We start from the raw sequence: 7,974 nt of genomic DNA, 5'->3' as shown, positions 1-7,974 counted from the left end.
ACACACACACACACGTAGACACACACACACACGTACACACACACGTACACACACACACATATATGTAGACACACACACACACACATAGACACACACACACACACATATGTAGACACACACACACATATGTAGACACACACATACACACACACATATGTAGACACACACACACATATGTAGACACACACATGTAGACACACACATACACATATGTAGACACACACATACACACACACACACACACACACATACACACACACATACACACACACACACACACACGTAGACACACACATGTAGACACACACATGTAGACACACACACACACGTAGAGACACACACACATGTAGACACACACACGTAGAGACATACACACACATGTAGACACACACACACACACACACATGTAGACACATACACACACACATGTAGACACACACACATACACACACACAAACACATGTAGACACACACATACACATGTAGACACACACATATGTAGACACACACACATGTACACACATACACACACACACGTAGACACACACACACACACACACACATGTAGACATATGTAGACACACACACGTGTACACACACACACTTACGTGTCCACACACACACTTACATGTACACACACACACACACACACACATGTAGACACACACATATAGACACACACACACACATGTAGACACACACACATATGTAGACACACACACACGTAGAGACACACACACACACATGTAGACACACACACACACACACACGTAGACACACACATACACACATACACAAACACACGCACACACACACACACACACACACACACGTAGACACATACACACACACACGTAGACACACACACATACACACACATGTAGACACACACATACACACACACATGTAGACACACATACACACACACATACACATGTAGACACACACATACACACACACACACACATATGTAGACACACACACATGTACACACACATGTAGACACACACACACACACACACACGTGTACACACACATGTCCACACACACACTTACGTGTCCACACACACACTTACATGTACACACACACACACACGTGCACACACACACACACACACGTGCACACACACACACACACACGTGTGCGCACACACACACACACACGTGTGCGCACACACACGTGCGCTCACACACACGTGCGCACACACACACACAAGTGTACACACACGCACATGTATATACACGCACACCCGTGTATGCACACACACACACACGTGCGCACACGCGCACACACACACACATATACACGCACACATATATATATATATATATATACAGTGTTCGACAAACCTATACATTTGCTCGCCCCGGGCGAGTGGATTTAACATCGTGGCGAGCTCCTATTGGCCCAAGCAGCACACGTGTGGTACAAGGTGGCGTGTAGATTTTTTTGTTCGGCGAGTAGATTTTTTGGTGATTTGTCGACCACTGATATATATATATATATATATATATATATATAATCACACATAGACACAGACACAGACACACACACACAAATATATATACACACACACACACACACACACGGTATCCCCAGCACCACCATATCAGCACACCGGCATTCTCGGCCCCCCGCCATTCCCAGCCCCCATCAGCACCCACACATCAGCACCTTCGCACCTCCCCCATCGGCACACCCACATCAGCACCCCCACATCCGCATCCCCACATCAACACCAAACCCTCCCAAATCAGCACCCCGATACAATCACCATCAGTACAGCCACAACAGCAGTACCACCGCACACCGCCATGGGCCGCTTGGACCACTCCCCACCCAACCATCCAAATGCCACCCCCACACCACAAACATCCCGGGCAACGCCGGGGCTCTCAGCTAGTACTACTGTAAATAACAAATAATACAAATGTAACGGGTATTCCCTGTGAATACAGACGCTACTGCCGTGCTGTGTAACCTGTGTGGCTCTCAGGAACCTAAGTCTCCGCTCTGGGAGCCTGGGGAACATGCATATATTACGGTCTCGTGGTGCAACGCCTCCACCTGAGAGTGATCCCAACGGAGTGGGAAAAGGCCCTCACAGGAAATAATCACAGGGAGCAAACCTTGGCAAAACAGAACTGGTTTTACTGCATCTATAACGATTAACAACAATCAACAGGTGTCCCTCCTTTGCGGGGACACCAAATACTGCGTCTGGCAAACGCTTCCACTTACACCGGGTGATCCCACCCCGTGTCCATTAACCCCACACAATCTGTCCACACCCTTTGAGGGAGAAAACATATATGACTGCGCAGTCACTAGTCCCATAACAGTAATAAACAATAACGTTGGTGCACTTGCTGAACGGAGTTACCTGCCGAGCACTCCGGTGCTCGGGCCTGCAACGGAACTTCACAAAGGATCGGCGGACGGAAGAACACCGAAACCACCATCCGGGGCGATCCCACCCGAAAGGCCTCTACAACGTCAGCAACGGTATAGGCCCAAACCTCTGGCTGTAAGCGCAGCGTCGGCTGTGTCTATTCTGGACTTTCTATATACAGTAGTAAGGGGCAATGTCCCTGACTGGGGCCGGTCCCTACAATACTCAGCTGTAGTGACTTAGGGCTATTTGGGGCCTAAGGGGCTGCTGGCCTAGTGCAGAGAGTCACTGACTCCTGCACGCTACCTCCTTCCCTTAGCTGCTCCCGACACCAACTGAACTGCGTATTACAATCCCACACAATGTATCTAATTCCCTTGCAGGGAGATGCTCCAGCCCTATTGGCTCCCTGGCGTCACGTGGGGCGCTCCTGAGACTCATGGGAGATGTAGTCCCTTACTGCGAGCCTTGCTCCTCGCGCGCGTCTCCTGCGCATGCGCAACTTTGCCGAGCAATAATAGCGGCGCCCTGCAACTTGAGCCGCCGGGACCTTAACAACGCGACCGCGGCCTTAGCAATGGCCCGCACGCGTTCCCGGCAACAGCTGTAAGTGCAAGGGGGGAACCTGGCTACACAAATAACACCTAATGGGAAGAAGTGCCTCAGACATAGAAGTAACATCTAGGAAAAGGAGTCCCTGATCTGAAGAGCTTACTATCTTAGAAATAGAGAAAGATAGAGATAATATTTATTTTTCTATTTAGAACTAGTTTTATATATGTGCTACTGTACACAGTAATACCCTATATAAACTAAGTTTATTGAGTATATAAGAAACTAAACCAGCTGCAATAATAAAAAAAATAATGATACATAAATGACCAGTTCAAAAATATAAGTAAATTGTTATAAGAGGGGGTGTTTAAAGTAGGGTGGAAAGAATGTGATCAGAACAACCTGCCAGTGGACACAGGCAAAGAATGTAGCAAGCAGTGTGTGGGTTTCAGAATGTTTGGAAGGGGTCCCATATAATAAACACTGCAGCAGCAGCAGCAGCCAGAGACGAACTGTCTGAGATAACCCCTCGGTGAGGCTGTATAATTAGCAGATTAGCGATGAACTAAACGCTGGTATTAAGCTGCAGCAATGCTGAGCTGGTGTGTGATTCTTCATCAATTGTATGTAACCTCTCTTTATTCTGCATAGCTATGTAGTAGGTGAGGTTGAAAAAAGACATATACGGTTATCAAGTTACTTTATCCTATATCCGTACTTACAGTATATTGATCCAGAGGAGGGCAAACACACAGCCCCAGTGACACATTATCCAATGATCTCTCATAAGGGGAACAATAAATTACTTCCCGACTCCCTGGATCAACATTCTTCCCATGTATGTGTGTATTTATATAGCACTTCACAAAAACAATACAGTACAGGGAATTATAATACTACAATAAGAGCAGCAAAATCAGACAAAAATAAAGGAAATCCCTGTCCCGGAGAGCTTACAATCTAAGTGGTATGTTGGGAGAGTTACAGAGACAGCGGTGAGGGAATAAGTGCTTTAGATGGCAGTACTTGGCCAAAATGGGGGGTAGGAGTGACCGTGGGTTTGGGACAGCACAGTAGCTATGAGTGCAGGCTGTTGGGATGCTTCTTTTGCGATGTGAGTTTTAAGGTTGGTCGGTAGTAAATGAAATGGGTTCATACCAGTAGCAGGGAAAGAGGAGGCATGAGTGTGGGTGAGAGCAGATGTGTACCTATATATAGCTTGGTTCAGGATTAGGAGAGATATCCCCAGCAGCAAGAAGGAGTAGAGAGGGAGTGGAGGTGAACAGAGGATTCGTGGGGGTACTTTTATTGAGGGTTGTAGAAGTTGTTGGGAAAGAGGGGTGTAAATGTTTACTTATTTTGTATATCCCTGTATACCTTTTCTTTCTAAAAAGATGTCCAACCTTTTTTTGAAGATATCTATTGTATCTGCCATCACAGTCTCCATGGGTAATGAATCCCACACTGTAACTGCCTTTACCTTTCCCTTACCTTTCCCTAACCTTTCCACCTTTCCTTTGTTGCTGGTGAAATCTCCTTTCCTCCAACCTTAAGGGATGGCCCCGAGTCCTTCGTACTGTCCTTGGGATGAACAGTTCTGTTGAAAGCTCCTTGTATTGTATATAATTATCATATCCCCTCTTAGATGCCTCTTTTCTAATGTAAACAAATCTAAATGAGCTAGCCTCTCCTCATAAGTTACATTGTCCATCCCCTTTATTAATTTGGTGGCTCTTCTTTGGACTCTCTCTAGTTTCATTATGTCTTTTCAATGGAGTGGTGCCCAAAATTGTGCTTCATATTCAAGGTGTGGTCTTACTAATGCTTTGTAAAGGGGCATAATTATGTTTACTTCCCTTCCATCCATTTTTAACGATGCTCATCTCCGATAGGAAGCGGACCCGGGCCGCGGCTGAGAGTCACTGACTACTATTTAAAGCCCTGGAACTGGTGCAACCAATTACCAAGTACAAGAAGGGATTTGCCAGGTTCAACGATGGCTGTAACGGCCACTTAAGGGAGTTGTAAGTACCACATCAACTGCATTACCCTGATCTAAAAACCTACGTACCTCCTCAAAGAAACTAATAAGGTTAGCTTCGCACAACCTATTCTTCATAAACCCATGGTGACTATTACCAATAGTTTTGTTTTCCATTAGTTATTCTTGAATAGTATTCCATACTAAACCTTCAAGTAGCTTCCCCACTATTAATGTCAGACTTACAGGTCTATAATTCCCCAGTTGTGATCTAGTTCCCTTTTTAAAAATAGGCACCACGTCTGATTCACGCCAATCCTGTGGTAATGAGCCTGTGGAAATGGAGTCCTTGAATATTAAATGTAATGGTTTGGCTATTACTGAGCTTAACTCCTTCAGAACTCCTGGATGTATGCCATCGGGGCTCGGTGCCTTATTTACTTTCATTTTATGAAGTCGCCTATGAACTTCTTCCTCCGTGTCATGATAACATCATGAGATATTATGTATTTTAATCCATCTGGTGCTTCAGGAATTAATGATGCAATCAGTTGGGTTTAAAAATACAATTTTGGGGTTTGTGACTTGTCATGAATCTTTGAGAGCTTCAAAGGGGCTTGATTGAAGTTGGGTACTAAAAATACAAAGCAATGGTTTATGGCCTGGTAACACCTTAGGCAGGCCTAATGTTAAAAACGGAAACGAATCTAGAAATAAGAACATATGTTTTGACAGAGCTGGGAATCAAATATGGCCTTTGTGGTAACTTTCTAAACATGATCATTTTAGAGCTAGCTTGAAAGGCATTCTCTGGAGGGTTCTGCACGTTTCATGGGGCGTGGCGAAGAAAGTATTCAACATAAAAGTGACTTTATTAAAAATGAGAATATCATGTGATGTCATCTCCTCTGCATAATTAGAGTTACACATCTGTAATCGTGTCACAGAATGGAATGTTCTGGCATCACGCACACTGCATGTTCTGACATCACGCACACTGCATGTTCTGACATCACGCACACTGCATGTTCTGACATCACGCACACTGCATGTTCTGACATCACACACTGCATGTTCTGACATCACACACTACCTGTTAAACAGCTACTGGGGGACAGATAGTCATTTGTCACTCAGGTTTAAGGGTAAGGCCGAGTCCATAGAAGGACTGGCCGTGCTGAGCCGTGCGGACGCTCCGCGCTAAGCCCCTGCATCCTCAATGAGTATGCCTTGAGAGGGGGCTCACGCGAGCGTCCGCAGGCATGCTGAGGTGCTGGATTTTTCAGCCGACAGCCAAGCTGTTTTTCAGTGCGCTGTCGGCTGAAAACATCCAATCAGCGCTGAGCAGCGTCAACGTCACGGCACCGTGACGTCGGCGCCGTGACGTTGACATCGGTGCATCGCGGGCGATTGGCCCAGTGACGCCACTGCTCCGCCTCCCTCAGTCTCCCCCCGCCTCCGATCATGCCCGCTGGCAGATTTCAGCAGGCGAGCCTCAGCGTCAGTGCGGTCCAGCTCTGACAACCCCTCTATGGCCCCAGCCTAAGACGGTCATGCTTAGTCTTGTCGCTTCCACCATGCGCACCTGAATGTATTGATGTGACTTACTTGTGTGTAAGTATTAGTTACGGAAAGTTATGAGGGTGTTCAGATATTGAAGAGAAGTTTAAACGTCTTTTGTAAAGGTTTTTTTTTCTACTCTGTCATAAAATTGTCAATCTCACTTCTGATCTACGACGGGGGCACCGGGCTTATGTTTTTCCCATGGGGAAAGAATGTATTTAAGTCTCAGCAAAGAGTATGAAAATCAGATTTCAACAGAGGAGTGTTTGGACAAAACACGTGAGATCTCATATTCTGTACCAGTGACCTCTCTTGGGGAAAACATATGAAATCTGGTAATGTATAGGGTTTTCTTTAATGTTATATCCTATTTGTTTTGAGAAACTGTCCTGTATTTATTGTAATTGTATGTTCTTGTATCCATTTTCTGTAATCCAAGCACTGTATTTTATATGTATTAAAACATTTAATAAGTAATGCTTTGGGCTAATAAACTCTTGCACGCTCTGGAGAGAGTATTTACACTTTTGGACACATTTTGCTACAACAGATTTTTGTGTGTTAAAGTGCATAGTTTTTTTCTATTATAAACAGGGACCTGGGACCCTAGCAAATACAGTATATACATTTTACATCTTATTTTTATTTGCATATCTCGGGTGGTGACAGCATATAGATATGATTTCAATTGAGTAAGGGGTTAATATTAACTCATCGGAGCTACCTTGTGCAGGTTAAAGGTGAGTTAACCGTGGGTATTAACCCTGCTTGCTTATCTAAGTCACGTGCCTACTTGTGTGCTGTTCGTGACGGTGGTATATGGTGATGATTTAGGAGAGATGTTACTCATCTAAGGGACCTTTGCGAAGATGAGGGTTGGGGCGGCTTGCGAGTTGTGTATTAACCTTGTCCTTTAGGGGAGATATTGTCCATTTGAAGGACCTTTGTGGTGGTCAAAAGTGTGACCGCCTGCGAGCGGAGTATTAACCCTTTGTAAGGAATCCGCTCCGTGGTTTACTGGTTGCCTTACCTTGCAGACGTGTGCAGTCCTGGAGCACCTCTCCTGATGTTTGCTGCAGCCTGGATTCACTCACCAAAGCAATACACACTCCCTCTGGTATCTACTGCAGCTGTGCAGCCTATCACTGCAACCTAGACTTGCATTCATTCATTGGAGCAGTACCTTCACACCCCTCTCCGGGGATTGGCCCGCTGGCCTTTAAGTATTGTCTTCCCCATAATGCTCCCTGCCGAGCATAGTCCTTCCTGGATGTTACTATCTGTTCTGCCACAAGCCCTCGCTTGTTCCTGTCCCTCATGCTGAAGCGGAGTATTCTCCTTGTTGTCTGCAGCTCCAGGTTTCCTAAGGCCGGCAGCTATATTCACGCAGCGGTCTGCTCCAGTCTCCTGTGTTGTAGCTGAGTACTCTTCTTGTTCACTTCAGCTCCTTGTTCCTGGGACCGGCTGCTATATTCACGCAGC

This window comes from Ascaphus truei, chromosome 1 (genome assembly GCF_040206685.1).
Source record: "Ascaphus truei isolate aAscTru1 chromosome 1, aAscTru1.hap1, whole genome shotgun sequence".
Taxonomy (NCBI): Eukaryota; Metazoa; Chordata; class Amphibia; order Anura; family Ascaphidae; genus Ascaphus; species Ascaphus truei.
The sequence above is the reverse complement of the archived record's forward strand: the minus strand, read 5'-3'. Positions refer to the sequence as shown.